The 17,325-nt window shown below is 43.5% G+C and overlaps 1 long non-coding RNA gene across 12 annotated transcripts; it reads left to right on the forward strand.

Annotated features, from left to right (window-relative positions):
- Window positions 1–1,701: 1,701 nt before the first annotated feature.
- LOC123136178 (uncharacterized) lies at window positions 1,702–16,924 on the forward strand. Of its 12 annotated transcripts, XR_006466636.1 has the most exons (13): window positions 1,702–2,252; window positions 2,598–2,731; window positions 2,850–4,032; window positions 4,541–4,652; window positions 5,448–5,588; window positions 7,190–7,318; window positions 8,891–9,045; window positions 9,599–9,766; window positions 10,012–10,262; window positions 14,695–14,980; window positions 15,553–15,772; window positions 15,887–16,097; window positions 16,617–16,924. It is a non-coding gene; the product is annotated as an uncharacterized lncRNA (long non-coding RNA). The 12 variants fall into 12 exon arrangements; XR_006466645.1 differs by lacking the exons at window positions 14,695–14,980; window positions 15,553–15,772; window positions 15,887–16,097; window positions 16,617–16,924 and having other exon boundaries at window positions 1,708–2,252; window positions 2,850–2,988; window positions 3,247–3,338; window positions 3,832–4,032; window positions 10,012–10,621; XR_006466640.1 differs by lacking the exons at window positions 14,695–14,980; window positions 15,553–15,772; window positions 15,887–16,097; window positions 16,617–16,924 and having other exon boundaries at window positions 1,709–2,252; window positions 2,850–2,962; window positions 3,247–3,338; window positions 3,832–4,032; window positions 10,012–10,621.
- Window positions 16,925–17,325: the final 401 nt, after the last annotated feature.

The following is a 17,325-nucleotide window of genomic DNA, read 5'->3' on the forward strand; positions in this document are numbered from 1 at the left end:
TCTTGCGTGTGCGTAGGAAGTTTTTTGAAATTACTACGTTCCCCAATAGTTGGATCCAACATCGCTCAATGCACCAAGCCATGAAAGGACCAAAAGAGCAGCGGACATCGTCGCCACCGTCAAAGACCGAAGCGGCGGACGCCCAAGGCCAGAGAAAGAGGCCCGCTCGACATCACCACCGTAACGATGAGGGCAACGGAGACCCCAACTCACAGGACCTAGATGCCCAGATCCACGAGGCCTATCGGCACCGGGACTTTATTCCGAACACCACCACCCAAATGGCTGCCAAAACGGCCACTGAGGAGGACCCCCGGCCTTGCTGACGGAAAGTGGAGATCGCATGGGAACCACTCTCGCATGCCGATGGGGGTGGTTGGGGACTGCAGGATCGTGGGCAGATTAGGGGAGGCCGCGGGATCGTGGCCCGAGCGGTTCTAGTTTCTACGTCACTGAGATAATCTTGTTTGTTGATAATTAGAGATCAAGGGCTACGATTAGAGCACTAAACATGTTGAGGTGCTCACCATTGAAGCGATGTGAGCTGTTAGATTAGCATGGACTGATGGCCAAGATTTAATGGATCTGCTCCTTTGGCTCTTTTTATATTGGTATAGATATAGATATAGATATAGATATAGATAATAAAATCCATCAAGAGAGAGAGTTGGCGGGGAGCAATAAAAAACTTTGCCGATAACACATAGAGCAATAAGAGGCGTGATCCGCGTGACACGGGGTCTCTACCGTTGGATCCGAGAGAGATGAGCGGTCGAGAGGCGCGATCTGTGGGAGGGCAAAATCGAGCAATGAGAATGCACAGATTTTCCCCGAGACAATCAATCAATCGATCAAGACTAATAATAAAGGACGCCGATAACTGCCACACGTGTGGCAGGAAAGAAGACGCACCACACGTCTCTAATGCAAATAGATTGCCACGTCATTGCATGCATGCATGCGAGAATCTTTTTGGATTTTCAGTTTTTAAAATGCTTTATCTCTTAAATGAAAAATCCAATTGAAGATCCGTTTTCACCATTAAATCCCTCGCGACGAGATCTTCAAAACTAGATCTCATATCGATATATTTCGGCGAATTTTTTTTGGGTTAAAAGTTGCCATGTCTATTGCACATGAATTGGCATGATATTTACACTGAAGTTGCCATGATATGTTTCAACTATTTTCTTTTATATTTAAAAGTAAATTTTAACATATTATAAAACGGAGAATTAAGAAACTAGACTTTCCATGCATCATAAACTAAAATTGCCATGATACATGCACTTAAAATTGCCATGGTTCAATAAAAAAATATTTTCATGGTCAAAGTACGGGAACTGCCATCATCAAAAAACTAAAATTGCCATGTTCTACAAACTAAAATTGCCACATGGCAACTTTTGTTTAAGCACTATGGCAACTATAGTGAAAACATCATGGCAACTTCTGGGTAAAAAAAAATCGTCGAAACATATCAACATGGGGTCTAGTTTCGAAGATCTCGTTGAGACGGATTTAATGGTGAAAACGGATTTTTAGTTCGCCTTTTTATTTAGAAGATAAAACATTTTTCCGATAGGAGGCGTATGGGCGATCTGCAAACGCCCACGTTTTTCCGATAATAAATCCAGCAAACTCACTCAGTTCCGAGATATTTTCGCCGGCGGCACGGAGAAATTACCTCACGTACGTACGAAGGCGAGTGAATGAAACAAAAGAAAAAAGAAAAGGCAGCCCACTTTCCCCTTCCCCCGACGATTCGTTTCGATTTCATCCCGCCGCCGCCGCAACCACCCTCTCCCCCGGCACGGCGGTGATCTTCTCTCCCACGGCCGACCGCCTCTCTCCTCTATCTCCCGCCGACGGTTGTATGACGGATCCTTGGCGACGGCGGCACCATGGATGCGGCGGCGAACCCTAGCCGCAGCGGCTTGCCGGCGCCTCTGCTCTTCTCTTCTCCTAGAGCAACCCCCTCGTCGCACTACGACGCGCCCCCTGCCACTCCTCTTGTATGCGAAACCCGACGGCCATGCCATCCTTCCTTCGCCTCCACCTCCACCTCCCCGACCGCGTGCTCCTTCGCCGCCCAGCGACGGCGGCCGATTTACGACGGATCTATCTGGCGCGACGGTAGCGCCAGCCAACCCATGGAGGCGGCGCCTGCCGTGCCTCTGCTGCTCTCCCCGAGCTCCCTCCTCATCTTACGACGACGCCTCCGCACCCCCTCCACCTCGACTCGGGCTTTGGTAAGCCACTCGGTCCCTCTCCCCCTCCTTCTCTCATGCTTCGTGTGACCAAGGCCATCCAGCCGTGCCAACGCTTGGGCATGAAACTGCCCATGGAAGCTTCACACTTTACACACCAGTAACAATTTGTAAAAATGTTAAATTTCTCAAACACTTGCTCACCACCTGGTTAAAATGAATTTCTGTCAAATTCTTGATTCATGATGGTCTCCTGCATCCAAATGTTGCATTTTTTTCTTCTAGAAATGCTCTCCTTCATGTAAATGTTCCCTGTTAGATCAAAAACTCCAGATGCATCTTTGGGACTACCTTGCAATACTTAACATGCTCAACTGTATCTTTCAGTTGATTGATGACTGGGCTGAAGGGGATACTTAACAAAGGTTCAGCAATGCCTCAGGGGGGAGATAGTCGTCGGAGGTCCCAATGTAAAAAAAGACCGTTCCAAGAATGAAGCTAAAACAAATGAGGTCTATCAGGTACGCTGTCAACTTGTTTCTGATATGTTCACACACCAAATCATGCATCGCTACTAATGAGCAATGACTTCTCTTTCATAATAAACGATCTGACACATGCCTTATATATCTCATGAAGGATGATGAAAGAGGTCTACGATGGTTGTATTCGGGTGGCATAGGGCGTTTTCCATCCACATTGCTGCCTTGAATTCATTGACCGCAAGAAAGATATCGTGAAGCTTCAACGTGGTGAACACACATCTGCCAAAACATATGTGAATTCTTGATCTGTGATGTCTCGTGATGCACAATATTTGTGCTTCTTGTGATTGTCTTATAATAAGTAGTGTCTTCGTTTTAGTGGATGTAGTCATAAGTTGCTAATTTTGGCTATGGTTTTACCTACCAGTGTCTGTCACCGTTTTTAGTACCTCAAATACTAAAAAGAAAAGAATTTGTTCCACAAACAGCAATGGCTGCTCTATTTACTTTGAATTGCAATATCAATCAATAGCACCCGTTTTTGAACGCAGATTTCTAAAGTTGTCCGGGACCCTGCCAGGATAGAGAGGTCGTCATCGCCATCACGTCCATGCTGTGTCAACCCCACTGCCCCCTTTATTTTGTCTGTGCCTGTGCATCTATATCCCTGCTGCCCTTATATTTTCTATCTCAATTACTCCCTCCATTCCAAAATAGATGACTCAACTTTATACTAAAGTTAGTACAAAGTTGAGTCATCTATTTTGGAACGGAGGGAGTAGCTTTTTTAAACCGCTAGATTGACCTCAGTGTAATAGTTGATCGGTAATAAGACCTTATGACTTGGTACCCAATGCATGTGTGTAGTTTTTTTTGACTTCTTCTCTCTCTCCTAACCTCCACTTATTGATTTCAGATTAATACATCAAAACATTTTTTGCAAGATAATCACATAGTTTTTTTTTGCAAAATAATGCATGCTCACTGGTTAGAGATAACATTTTTGCCAGAAGCAAGAATGTTATAGCTTGCATGTAGCTTGATATTCTTTTTATGCAATAGCACATTCATGTATCAGTGCATAAACAGCAAGATTACACACTGATGCAATTTCCTTTTCTTGTTTTGATTGATAGAATGAGCATGGAAAATTTCAATTTTCCGCACAAATTCCTATCCACATTCGATGGATTAGGAGATGATGCCAACACAATTGGTGTTGCAAGGGAAGAAGCAGCTGCAATAATCAATGTGTTCGCGAAATCATCTCTTTGTCATGTAATTTTTTCTGCCAGTTTACAACTCTGGTGACCGCCTCTCGCTCGACTCGGGCATCGGTAAGCCACTCGGTCCCTCTCATGCTCCATGTCACCAAGGCCATCCCGCCCTAGCAACAGTTCGGCATGGAACTGCCCATACAAGTTCAATTTCTGTGAAATTCTTGATCTGTGATGGTCTCCTGCATGCAAACGTTCTATTTTTCCAAGTGTTGCATTTTTCTAGAAATGCTCTCCTTCATGTAAATGTTCTCTGTTGGATGAAAAAATTCCAGATGCATCTTTGCGATTACCTCACAAATTCTTAACATGGTCAACTGTATCTTTCAATTGATTGACTGGGCTGAAGGGGATACTTATCAATGGTTCACCAATGCCTCTGGGGGGAGATAGTCATCGAAGGTCCCGATTTAACTAAAAGAATGAAGCTAAACAAATCAAGTCTCTATGGTGCATTGTCGACTTGTTACTGATATGTTCACACACAAAATCATGCATTGTTACTAAAGAGCAATGACTTCTCTTTCACAATAACCGCTCTGACACATGCCTTATATATCTCGTCAAGGATGACAAATGAGGTCTACGATGGTTGTATTCTGGTGGCATAGGGCGTTTCCATCCAGATGGCTGCCTCAAATTTATTGACCGCAAGAAAGATATTGTCAAGCCTCAACATGGTGAATACACATCTTCCTAAAAATATGTGAATTCTTGATCTGTGATATCTTGTGATGCATAATTTTTGTGCTTCTCGTGATTGTCTTATAATAAGTAGTGTCTTTGTTTTAGTGGATGTAGTCATGAGTTGCTAATTTTGGCAATGGTTTTATCTACCAGTGTCTGTCACCGTTTTTAGTACCTCAAATACTAAAAAGAAAACAATTTGTTCCTCAAACAGCAGTGGCTGCTTTGTTTACTTTGAATTGCAATATCAATCAATAGCACCAGTTTTTGAATGCTGATTTCTAAACTTGTCTAGGACCCTTCCAAGATAGAGGTCATCAATCATCATCACCATCGTGTCCATGATGTCTCAACCCCACTGGCCTCTTTATTTTGCCTGTGCCTGTGCACCTATATCCCCACTGACCTGATATTTTCGAACTCAATTAGCTTCTTTAAACCGCTAGATTGATCTCAGTGTAATGTTTGATCAATATAAGACCATAGACTTGGTACCCAATGCGTGCGTGCAATTTATATATTTTTTGACTTCTTCTGTCATTCCGAACCTCTGCTTATTTGATGTCAGGTCAATACATCAAAACACTTTTTGCAAGATAATAAAATAGTTTCTTTTTGCAAAATAATGCATGCTAACTGGTCAGGGATAACATTTTTGCTAGAAGCAAGCATGTTATAACTTGCATGAAGCACAATATTCTTTTTGTGCAATAGCACATTCATGTAATCAGTTATAATCGGCAAGATTATACATTGACGCAATTTTGTTTTCTTGTTATGATTGACAGAATGAGCATGGACTTCTATTTTCTGAACAAATCCCTATCCACATTCGATGGACTAGAAGATGATGCCGACACAGTTGGTTTTGCAAGGGAATAAGCAGCTGCAATCATGAATGTGTGTTCATCAAGTCGTCTCTTTGTCAGGTACTTTTTTCTGCCAGTTCACAACTATCTTTTCTTTTGGAAAAATATTCTGGTGAGTATATTCGCAATGATGTCTATCTTGTCTGGATATCACAACTGTCATGTAATTTCATTCTTGAGTCATATTATTTTGTGTGAATTTAGTTATAACATGCCATTAATAGTTATACTATATGGACGGAGACAAACTAAAGTTATTTGCTTGCATATAACCTGCAAATGTTCTTGCTCTCAATATCTTGTCAACCTGAACATGTGCGGGTAGGACTGGCGGGTGCCAACATTCCGATAAACATGTCCATTACAAGCTTTGTACTTTGGATGGTCAGTTTAATTATTTGTTTCCAGCAACTTGTGCCACTAAGCCCAGTACTACTGCATTTCATTGCCTTGTACCTCTACTGCTTGCATTGCCATGTGCCTTTACTAATGCTTTGTCTTGCTGTTGTGCCTTATATGGTAACAATAGTTTTGAAACTCTTGGGTTGTCTTAGTTTTAATCTTGGAAAACCAACAACTTGGTTTAATGCCCATTAAAAATGTATCCCCTTGTGTCCTTTCGTCACTCCTAACCTCCAGTTACTTGATGGCGGAGTAATATATCCAAAAACCATTTGCAAAACAATGCATGTTCACTAGCCAGAGACAACATTTTTGCCAGAAGCAAGCATGTTATAGCTTGCATGTAGCTTGATATTCTTTTTGTGCAATAGCACATTCATGTATCAGTGCATAAACAACAAAATTCAATTTTCCATACAAAATCCTATCCACATTCGCTGGATTAGGATATGATGCCGACACAATCAGTGTTGCAAGGGAAGAAGCAGCTGCAATAATCAATGTGTTCGGCTGTTCGCGAAGTCATCTCTTTGTCATGTACTTTTTTCTGCCAGTTTACACCTCTGTCATTTGTTTTTTAGAAAAGTAATCTGATGAGTATATTCTCAGTGAGGCATGCATCACTGTCTGGATATCACAAGTTCACAACTGTCATGTAGTTTCCTTCTCGAGGCATATCATTTAGTTATAACATGCCGATATTAGTTATATGGACAAATATAAACTAAAGCTATTTGTTTGCATATAGATTATAGACTGCAAATGTTCATGCTCTCAATATCTAGTCAACCTGGACATGGTGTGGGCAGGACTGGAGGGTGCCAGCATTCCGATAACATGAACATTACAAGCTTTGTACTTTGGATGGTCAAATTATTAGTATTCAACAACTTGTGCCACCAAGCCCCGTACTGCTGCATTTCATTGCCATGTACTTCTACTATTGTGCTTGCATTGGCATGCGCCTTCGGTAATGATTTGTCAGGGCGTTGTGCCTCATATGACAACAATAATTCTGAAACTCTTGAGTCATCTTCAAGTTTTAATCTTGGCAAACTGTAAATCTGGTTTAATGCACATTAAAAATGTATCTCTACTGCATACTTAATAATCCAACAATATTTACGAAACTCCGAATGTGCAATGTAAACTTACAATTATCTCATTCTGCATTTGCAATTCTGTAATTTACAGTTGCATGGTCTAGTGAGAGTACTTCACTTTAGTCTTTTGACTGTCCAACTGATTCTTTTTTATAGTGCTGCTGCAGGCTAAAGTTGCTAATAGAAACAACACAATCTCAGCTAGAAGTTAGCTGAAGATGCAGGATTTGTGATGCTAGGATTGATGATCCGCTGATTAGAGGGTTGTCCCTAACTTCCCGTGAGGTTAGATGAGCAATCTTTTTGTATTTGACAATTTGTGTTGCGAGTTACTTGTACCCATTGACCGTGCTGGCTAGATCTTGGATGCAACAGTGTGCTAGGCAATCACACGTGGTGCCCTGTCATCGTGTCGTGGATGTGTTGTGGTCATGGCCTTTGAGCCATGGTAATTTATGGTGTAGGGTTTGGTTCATGGGTAGCCATCTGGCTGCACATGCTTTTGTGATGGTAGTTGTAGCAAATAATCTCTCCTTCTGGTGTTTGCTCAATTCAACATTGCCCTGTTATTCAGTTATTCATAATTTGTTAGTTGCATATGGTTTTATGAGCTCTACATTACTATTTACTGGAAGTCGAAACATTTCATTATAATTTGCTAAAAACTGTATCAGGACCCGTTTTAGTATGATTGACATCTTAAAGATATACTCCATATGTTTACCTTTATTTCTTCCATTGGCATGATGTCAATAGGAATATTAGATTTCCACCAAGTCTATCATCTAATGGAAATTTGCCAAAGAGGATTTAGTTCCTCTTTTTTTCATCTAGCATGCATGTATATATGTTCTTTTCAAGCACATGAATACTATCCATGACAACCCAGCATCCATGTGTGCTTACATAGTTTTGGCGATTCATGTCAACTTAATGCAGTGTGTGCTTTGCGCGTTGTTTTCAATGAAGCCGTTCTTCAATGTTGGAGTCCGTGCACCTCGGCATGCACCGCCAAGCTGTGGCCACCACACCTTGGTGTGGCTTGGTGCAGTGTTGATCGAACGGTCGCCGTTGTGCCCCTTGGCTTTGCGCCAAAAGCGACGGGATGACGGTGGCTGTGTGTAACCTCTTGTCTGGCTACTATAGCTTGAAGGACTACCTCGGCCTCTTGTTTCTGGCGAGTCCCTCTCCTCTCTCTCCATGTGCCCTAAGATGGCCCGACCATCGAGTCATGTCCAGTTTTGGTGCTAGCCATCGAGCCATTGATTTAGGGCTTTGTTCTTTAGACATGTTATCTGTTGGTCATCTTCTGGCCATCGTAATCTTGAGATTGTGATGATCTTGTTGAAATTGGTCCTTGTGCTAGTTAGGCCCTTTTGCTACTGTATATGTTGTTTTATTGGGTTCTGATCGTGACTTAGGATTTTGGCATGCTCCTGTTTAGGTCGTAGAATGAATCATGTAATTGCATACAACATCACGTAACCATACTTCTAGTTGGCTAGTTTTAATCTTGGTGATGACCTGCTGGGGCTTATTTTTGAGATATTAGGTGCTATTTTGAAGGAACTAAAGGTCAAATACTATTTAAAGGTCTAGGATATGAAATAAAAACACTAAAACTGAATTTGATAGGAAACAAAATGGTGTCCTATTGGTTAGTAGTCTTGTGGTTGGGTCTGATATTTACCAAAATTAAACCTTGTTTGTTTGGTTGTTTTGGATTTGCCGATACGCTGACTGCTCCTTGCTCTCTTAATATTTTTGGTTTATTTTGACTGTCTTATTGTTTAATGAACCATCTCTTTAGTTACCTTGCCTTGGGTATTAATGATTTTGGGCCGCTCACTTTTGTAGTGTTGTTGCTGGGCGTATTTTGGACAACATTTACAGCACTAGTTTGGTCGACGAAGAAGAACTTTTCGACGAAGAAGCTCTGGCTGCTCCAGTGCTCACTCCGACGCCTCTTTCCTGTCCCTCTGGTGGCCGCTTCCTTGTTGGTTCTAGAAGAGGTAAGTGCTGGTTCCTCTCTCATAGTCTGTCTGATGATTGTAGTGCTGGTCATCGAGCCATGGGCTACTGTTGTGCCAGCCATCAAGATGATTTAATGTTTAGATCTATGGTGGTGCTCTTCCGGTGGCCACAATAAGATTAGAGTTATTTTCCTCACCTGCCTTATTTATTATTTCCATTGGCCTGTAATCAACATGAATATTATATATTGTAAAAAAACTTGAATATTTGATTTTCACTAAGTCTATCACCTGATTGTAAGTTGCCAAAAATATTTGATTCCTTCATGTTTCAAGTAATTAACATGTGTAGTATTAGCGAACCAGCTTCCCAGTGTGTGCTTTGCATATTGATGCCAAACTGGCATGAATACACACACACACACACACACACACCATGGGCACTATGCATGACTTGTTCCCTTTTATTAACCAACTTAGCATACTAAACCTGGTACAGTGACCCATGCCAACCCAGCGTGCATGTGTGCTTACACAGTTTTTGTGATTCTTGTCAACTTAATGCAGCGTGTGCTTTACGTGTTGTTTTCAGTGAAGCGGTTCTTCAATGTTGGAATCCCTGTTTGGTGTGGTGGTGACCGAGCGGTCATCGATGTGCCCCTCCTCCCTACCGACGGGATGACGGTGGTTGTGTTGTAAACTTTTAACCTCCTTGTCCGGCTACCACAGCTCGGAGGACTGTCTCGGCTTCTTGTTTTTGGTGAGTCCCTCCTCCCTGTCTCCATGTGTACTAAGATGGACCGGTCACCTGCAAAATTAAGTTTCAAAAGTAGGAATTGGTAACACCATTTGGAAGGTACAGTAACAGAGCGTGATTCCATCTATCTTATGTCGAAGCAGAGTAAAATAACTTAAGACTGATGTTGTACTAGCATGCATGTGTGTTTACTTAGTTTTGTGATTCATGTTAACCAAACGCGGCGTGTGCTTTATGTATTTTTTCAGTGAGCGGCTCTACCTGGTTTTAATGTTGGAATCCCTGCACGCCCCAACATGCGTCGCCGATCTGTAAACGCCTCTACCTAGATTGGTTGGGTGGTGACCAAACAGTGAGGTGGTGGAAAGCATCGTAACCTCTATGTCAGGCTACTATGGCTTGGCAGGGTACCTCCTCGTCCACTACCTCGGCTTCCCACAGCATGATCACAATGTTTTGGCTGCAACCGTGGCGGTGGTTGCTGCCTCTTTCTGTTCTGGTGAGTTCCTGCTCTTCTGCCTCTCCCTTCGATGGTCTTGTCATTGAGTGGTAGCCGATTTTTGCCTATGATATTGGCATTATGATAGCCATGGTTAGTTAAGATAGATAAGAATTATCTTTTCCTTAGGTTAGAGGTATTTTTCTCACATGCATTATTTATTCTTTCCATTGGCCTGTAATCAACATGAATGTTAGATTTTCACTAAGTCTACCATCTGACTGTAAGTTGCCAAAAAACCATGTTTGCTTCCTTCCTGTTTCATGTAATTAACATGTGATGATGCCAAGCTAGCATGAACGTATGTATATGTTTTTTTCAAAATACATGGGCACCATGCATGGCTTATTCCTTTTTTATTAACCACATTTTAGCGTACTAAACCTGATACAGTGGCTGGATGCGTGGATCCTCGTCTCTCATTGGCTCGTTTGTTTCTCGTCTTTTTCGCTCACGGTCCCTCAGTTCATCGTTTTGTATGAACCATGAATAGCTTGGCCAGAAAATGAGGCCATTTATAACTGTCCAATCATGATATTAATTGAGGAAAGAGCTGCTAAGCTTGTGCTGGGTATCCATTATCACATAAAGTGTCGTGTTCAAACCGTGCATTTGTTGTGGTCAGATCATGGTCAAACCTCATACAAAACCAAGGCAAAAAGCATCCCAACAAAGTGTTTCAAAATGGCAAGGTCTGGATAGGCGATCCCTGGTTTCTGTGTGAATTAGTTTGCACGACACACAAAGAGTAGTCTGCTGAGAACATGCACCTTCTTAAAAGCACATCTCTGTGATGACAACACTTCTCCGTCCTTGAGAAACTTCTCCACGAGTGATTTAGTTTGCTTCAAACATGAAGGCTATTTAATATCACGAGGGGTGGCATCAGTACAGCATCCCGTATCATCAATACGAGTGGTGTCGTGTGACAACTGGGGCCATGCTTCGGTAGGGCCAGAAGCCAGTGGGTGGGTCGTGCCTGTGCATCGTCGGCGTTGCTTAATCTCTCTCCTCCTGGTTGGCCGAGACGCTTGGGCCAAAATCACTATTCTAACCTTGTCAGAAATCTTCGGCACAAAATGACCTCTTCCAGAAATTATTTCACGATCTGACCCTTTCTGAAGCGCCAAACCTCGTGGCGTTATTGTCCAAAGTAGAAACGCCATACTATTCAGCGTTGCTAGCGGGCCACGTGACAAGTCGAAACGCCGAAGTTTGCCGCGTTTGTAGAAACGCCAGACCTGCTGGCGTTGCTGCTGGACGTGAAAACGCCAAAGTCCTAGGCGTTGCTGCTGGTCCATTGCTACAACTAGCATCTAGCATGCATGCATGTTACCTCGCCGGCAATGCATGAGAACAGTTTGACTCTTCTTCCGATTGATGCATGCATGTTATACGTGCCGCCGACAATGCATGAAACAAATTGACTGATCTTGCGATGCCATCGATCCAATGACTGCATGGCAAGATTGTATTCTCCTACACATGAAAACGCAACAAGCATGTGAGTGAGGTGCATCATCGCGGCCTTCAAGGGGCAAGATCCAAAGAGAGAAACGTATGTACAGTTGATTATTTACTCCACGGAAACTCCAACGTGTCGATTCAAACAAACGATGATTTTGTCTGTTTGGATCGGCCGCCCACCCGACGTCCGTCTTTTTTTTGGTCGGTGGTGTGCCCAACGCCCGCATCCCATTTCATGTCCACGCAAAAATTTGAAAACGCCCGCGGTAATAGATCATGCCAGCGCCCATGCCGCCGCCTAAAGTTCATGCCGGCATCATGCTAGCGGCCGACATACAATGCAAGCCTCCCAAAAAAAAAACCACCACACAGTTCTTGCTGGCGCATTTGCCAGCGGCCGGCGATCGACGCTGCATCCTGCTTATCCTTCTGGGAGTTGGTCTCTCCCCTCGGCTGTGGCTTTTCGCCCTAGCCAACCTCCTCCACGGCTTTTCCCCCCACGCGCCATGACGGCAGCATATTGCGCCTTGAACTTCTAGTCCCCGTTGATGACCGTTGCTTCCTCCCTTGCGTCCGCCGCGTGCATGCGGCCCTTCCTCTTGGCCGACTCCAAGGCCCGCTCCGCGGGCGTCAGCTTCTTCTTCTTGGGTGGCACCGCAATCTTGCGGGGGGCACGGGGCTCGCCTTTGCCGAAGGGGGTGGGGGTGAGGCCGTACGAGCCGAGGCCGGCGGCAGCATCGAGGTCGTCATCCATGGCTCGCGGTCAGGAGCGCGAGCGGGTAGGAGCTTTTGGAGAATTGGAGGGAAAGGCTGTTCGCTTTGCCACCGACTGGCGAGCCAGATGAAGGAGTAGGCGCGCGCCGCGTCTGTTCGCTTCATGCCCGCGTCGACAAAATGGGACGGCGCGTTGGAGTTACTCTTAATTAAGAGAACGGAAGGGTCGATCACATGCATGTTGCATGCAGGTAGGCGTCGTTTTCTCTGTGAAATCAGCAAAGAGCGACATCATTTGTTCTCTGGCGCATGTTTACATATGCATCAAAATCGAAACTTGCCACGTGCCCAAAGTCAAACTGTCTCATGCATTGTCGGTGAGGTAACATGCATGCAGGATGCTAGTTGTAGCAATGGACCAAGAGGGCAACGCCTAGGACTTTGGCGTTTCAGCATCCAACAGCAACGCCAATATGTCCGGCGTTTCTACCAACGCGGCAAACTTCGGCGTTTCGACTTGCCACGTGGCTGGCTAACAACGCTAAATAGTATGGCGTTTCTACTTTGGACAGTAACACCACAAGGTTTGGCGTTTCAGAAAGGGTCAGATCGTGAAATAGTTTTTAGGAGAAGTCATTTTCTGCTGAAGATTTCTGACAAGGTTAGAATAGTGATTTTGGCTAGACGCTTGCATGCACGTTACCTAGTGTGAGCGTCAGGGGTGGAATTCTGCTACTTTATTTGCTTCTTGTGTACCCTATCTTGATGGTGGTCCTGGTTCATGCCTGGGCCCGCGGAGCAGTGGCTTGGGTATTATATCAGTTGGGTTTGTCCGATGTGCCCGCTGGTAAAGCAGTGCAGGCCTCCGGCCGTTGGGTTAAAGGGTGTGTCACGCCGGGTGAGGGTTGCACGCCACATTTTTACCCGGCTGAGAGAGGCTCCATCGCTGCAAGTGGTTCCTGTGTTATGCGGTCCACTTGCCGGTTAAATGGGTAAGAGCGGCTGGGTTCTCTTGAAGTTTACAGCGGCTGGGTGGGTGGGCTTGTCAGAGATGCGATGTGCCACGTTCGGTGAACTAGCGTTGGTGGCTGGATGCGTGGTTCCTTGTCTCTCATTGGCTTGTTCGTTTCTCGTCTTTTTTGCTTGCGGTTCCTCGGTTCTCGTTTCTTGCTCGGTCCTCCTTACATTGTTGTAGGATCATTTGGTCTGTTGTTCATCGCTCGGCTTGCTCCTCGGGGAGGTAAACTCTTTCTTGCTCATCTCCTGTTCAATAAAATGCAGGTGCGCTAACACAGTATGGGGTTGTCCTGCTGCTTGTGGGGTTGTCCTTCCGATCTCATCAGAAAATAACACTGCTTGGTGCTTTCAGAGGCGTATATTCATTTAGGTTCAGCTCCGTGTTTGTGTGATTTCCTTGATTTTTAGGACCCTGTCTTGCATGGTCAGGCTATAGCTTTCGACAGTTCTGCTGCTCCTTGTTTGCTAGGTCATTGTTTGTGTATGGTCAATCCAGTTGCTGGTGCTTTCATATATATACTTTGTGATTTGCCAGACCACCAACTGTTGTTTACCTCTGCACATATTTATTCTTGTTGCTCATTGATGCATGAAAGTTAAATGATCCATGGTTGCAATGTGGATTAAGCCGTCTTTCCTTATGCTTGTGCTGGGTATTTGCTTGCCATGTGTTCCTTTCGGACAAATAGAAGTCGGATGTGCCCAATTTTCTGGCTTTGTCACTAATGATACTTGTTTTGGTTCCCAGTTAACACGTGATTGCCGCTTGTGTGTGCACAAGCCAACGCGTGCTGCTTTAATATACATGCTTAAGAATTTAGTGGAACGCCTCTTGTTGTTGCTTTAGTATGGGTCTTATAGAATCCAACACAACACCATTTTCTTTTTACATGTGCACACAAATTATCTTTGTGAATGTTATGTTAAGGTTTACAATACTGTTGTTGTTATGGCTCATATTCTTGTACTGCCTATCAATGTGTGCATAGGTAGCCTCAAGGCTACCTATTTTCTGTTCTGAGAGTTACATACACGGAATTCATGATTATTATCAGCATCTGTCTTCAATATTTTCGATATGTTCCATATGAACCATGAATAGCTAGGCCTAAAAATGAGGCCATTTATAACTGCCCTGTCATGATATTAATTGAGAAAAGAGTTGCTAAGCTTGTGTTAGGTATCCATTATCACATAAACTATCATGTTCAAGCCGTGCATTTTTTTTGAACAGATCATGGTCAAACCTCATACAAAACCAAGGCAGAAAGCGTCCCAACAAAGTGTTTCGAAATGGCAAGATCTGGATAGGCGATCTCTGGTTTCTGTGTGATTTAGCCTGTACAACACAGAGTAGTCTGCTGAGAACAAGCACCTTCTTAAAAGCACATGTCTTTGATGACAGCAACTTCTCCGCGAGTGATTTAGTTTTCTCAACACACGAAGGGTATTTAATATTACGAGGGGTAGCATCAGTACGCCTTCCTGTATCATCAATATCAGTGAGGATATATTTGCAGGTAATATTAAATGCCCCTTTTCTGCCTTGTCTGGTGCTGATAGGCATGTGCTTTGTCTCTTGGTGTTTGTGTATAATTCTTTAGTTCTAGTATTAATTAGTTATGTCGTTGCCTAGTATTTTCTTAGTTAAGAATATGATGCTTGTGTGGTTGATGATCACATGCTAGTAATTCTGTGATATAAGCTGGGCCCCCCTTTGGAGCCTTGCTCTTTTTACTCGGGAACTGCAACTATTGATCGATGTTCTTCTGACCAACAATATCTTGTTATTGTATTGAGCTATCATTGTGTTGGAACCTTTCATATGTTTGTGATGTGATAGTTGGACCTTTATTTTCCTTCTAGCACCGATTTGGTGGCTTAAGAGATTCTTTTTTGTCCCCATCCACTGTCCGAGGCTTGAATGTGGTGTCCTTGAACATTTGTTTGCATCACTAGGTAATAGGCCTGAAAATGAGGCCATTTATGACTCTCCCTTCATGATATTAATTGAGAAAGGAGCTGCTAACTTGTGTTGGATATCAATTATCACATATCTGTCATGTTAAAAACATGCATTTCTTTTGAACAGGTCATGTTCAAACTTTGTGCAAAACCAAGGCAGAAAGCGTCCCAACATAGTGTGGCAATATGGCAGGATTGGGAGAGGTGATTCCTCGTTTCTGTGCGATTTAGTTTGCTCAACACACAGAGCAGTCTGCTGGGAACAAGCGTCTTCTTAAAAGCACATGTGTCTGCTGACACCAACTTCCCCATCTGTGAGCAGAGGTCGCGTCCCTGAGAAGGATTTGGTAAGCTTTTGATGTCGGATACATAGCAGATTTATTTCGCGTTTGAATTAAGCCAACAATTCTTGTAGTGTCTTTTTCTTTGAATAATCTTTTGCTCACTCCTCTACTCTCCAGGTTGTTATAGGTCACCGAGGGAACTTGACACGTTCAAGGGCCACCTAGAGATGGTCGTCAAGCTGAAGTGGCTCTCGTCGGCACTGACTTGGTGTTTGTTGTCGTGGTCTCCGGCGGCGGTTGTTGGGTGGCTGCCATGGCGAGCAATGCATGCACGGTCGAAGGCTCAGCTTAGCGGCCGTTCTGTATGACCGTGGCTATAGTCGATTTGGTAAGTTGCTGGTTTTCTTGGGTCCTCCCTAGGCCTCACCTGCTCTCGGACCTTGCCTTCGAGCACTGGATGCCGGCCATCGAGCCGTGGTTGATTATGTGATGCTAGACTGACATGCTTTTGGCTTCCAGCTATGACTGCTTTGATTCTATGTTCACGTAATTAATTTTATTAGTGTGACTTGCTTTGATGCCAAGTTGACAATTCTAGACCCATAACCATCAGTTCATTTGTAAACCAGAGCTTTGGAAGCTTGATGTTTCAGTAGTAAACTTTGGAATTCCCTACATATATTTTGTAAACTTTGATATGTCTTTTTCAAGTCCATCTTTGGCTGTTTTGGCTTGGTTTGTTTCATAGCCATGATGGTTTTGGTTCATGTTGTAACAGTCAAGAGTAAGTTGGTAGCATCATTAGGTTTAAGTAAATCTGTGTGTGGTGCAAGTGTCAGTATTCTAGCAGCTCATATGGAGTTCTTTGTGATTTGTTCCTTCTAATTTTGTTTCACCCTTTTTTCAGGTTATTCGATTGGAGGTGACTCCTGGAGGGAGGTTAGTTATTGAGATTGATAATCCAAAAGTGGCAAGAGGGCAGGAGAGGAAGAGATGGCCTAGATTTGGAGGCACTAGATAAATGGATGGACGAGTTATTTGTTGGCTGCGGAATTAGTGTTGGAGGCTGATGCCCTTTTTTATTTGTGTATGTTTTCTCGAGCTAGCTCAAATAGCGACACTCGAGATTGATATGCTAGATAGAATCTACTTTCTTGTCCTGGTGGCTGTTTGAGCTAGTTATGTACGTATATCTGGTGTACGAAGAATGCATGTTGTGAATGAAGAAAAATGGAATAAAATTCACTTCTTTGGTCGATTCAGTTTTGGCTTTGTGCAAATGGCTGGCTAGATGGTATGCCTAATTTCCTTTTCCTATCTCTGCTGAGCCCCGAGGCGCTTATTCTTGCCCTGGTGTACACAGGGCTACGATATAGTAAATGGAAAAAGTCATTCCTGTGGCAGCAACTTACTTGCGACTGTTATTTACATTTCATATTGCACATCTTTGTTTTATCATCACCCTCAAATTAAATGTCCAAATAGTCTGATACTGGGGGCTTTCAAAACTGTATGTACATACCAACAGTAGACACAAATGAAAAAGGAAAGAATGATTGGTGGTTCAAATATAAATATATGCCAGCAGTAGATACAATGGAGAAATAAATAAATAA

This window comes from Triticum aestivum, chromosome 6B (genome assembly GCF_018294505.1).
Source record: "Triticum aestivum cultivar Chinese Spring chromosome 6B, IWGSC CS RefSeq v2.1, whole genome shotgun sequence".
Taxonomy (NCBI): domain Eukaryota; kingdom Viridiplantae; phylum Streptophyta; class Magnoliopsida; order Poales; family Poaceae; genus Triticum; species Triticum aestivum.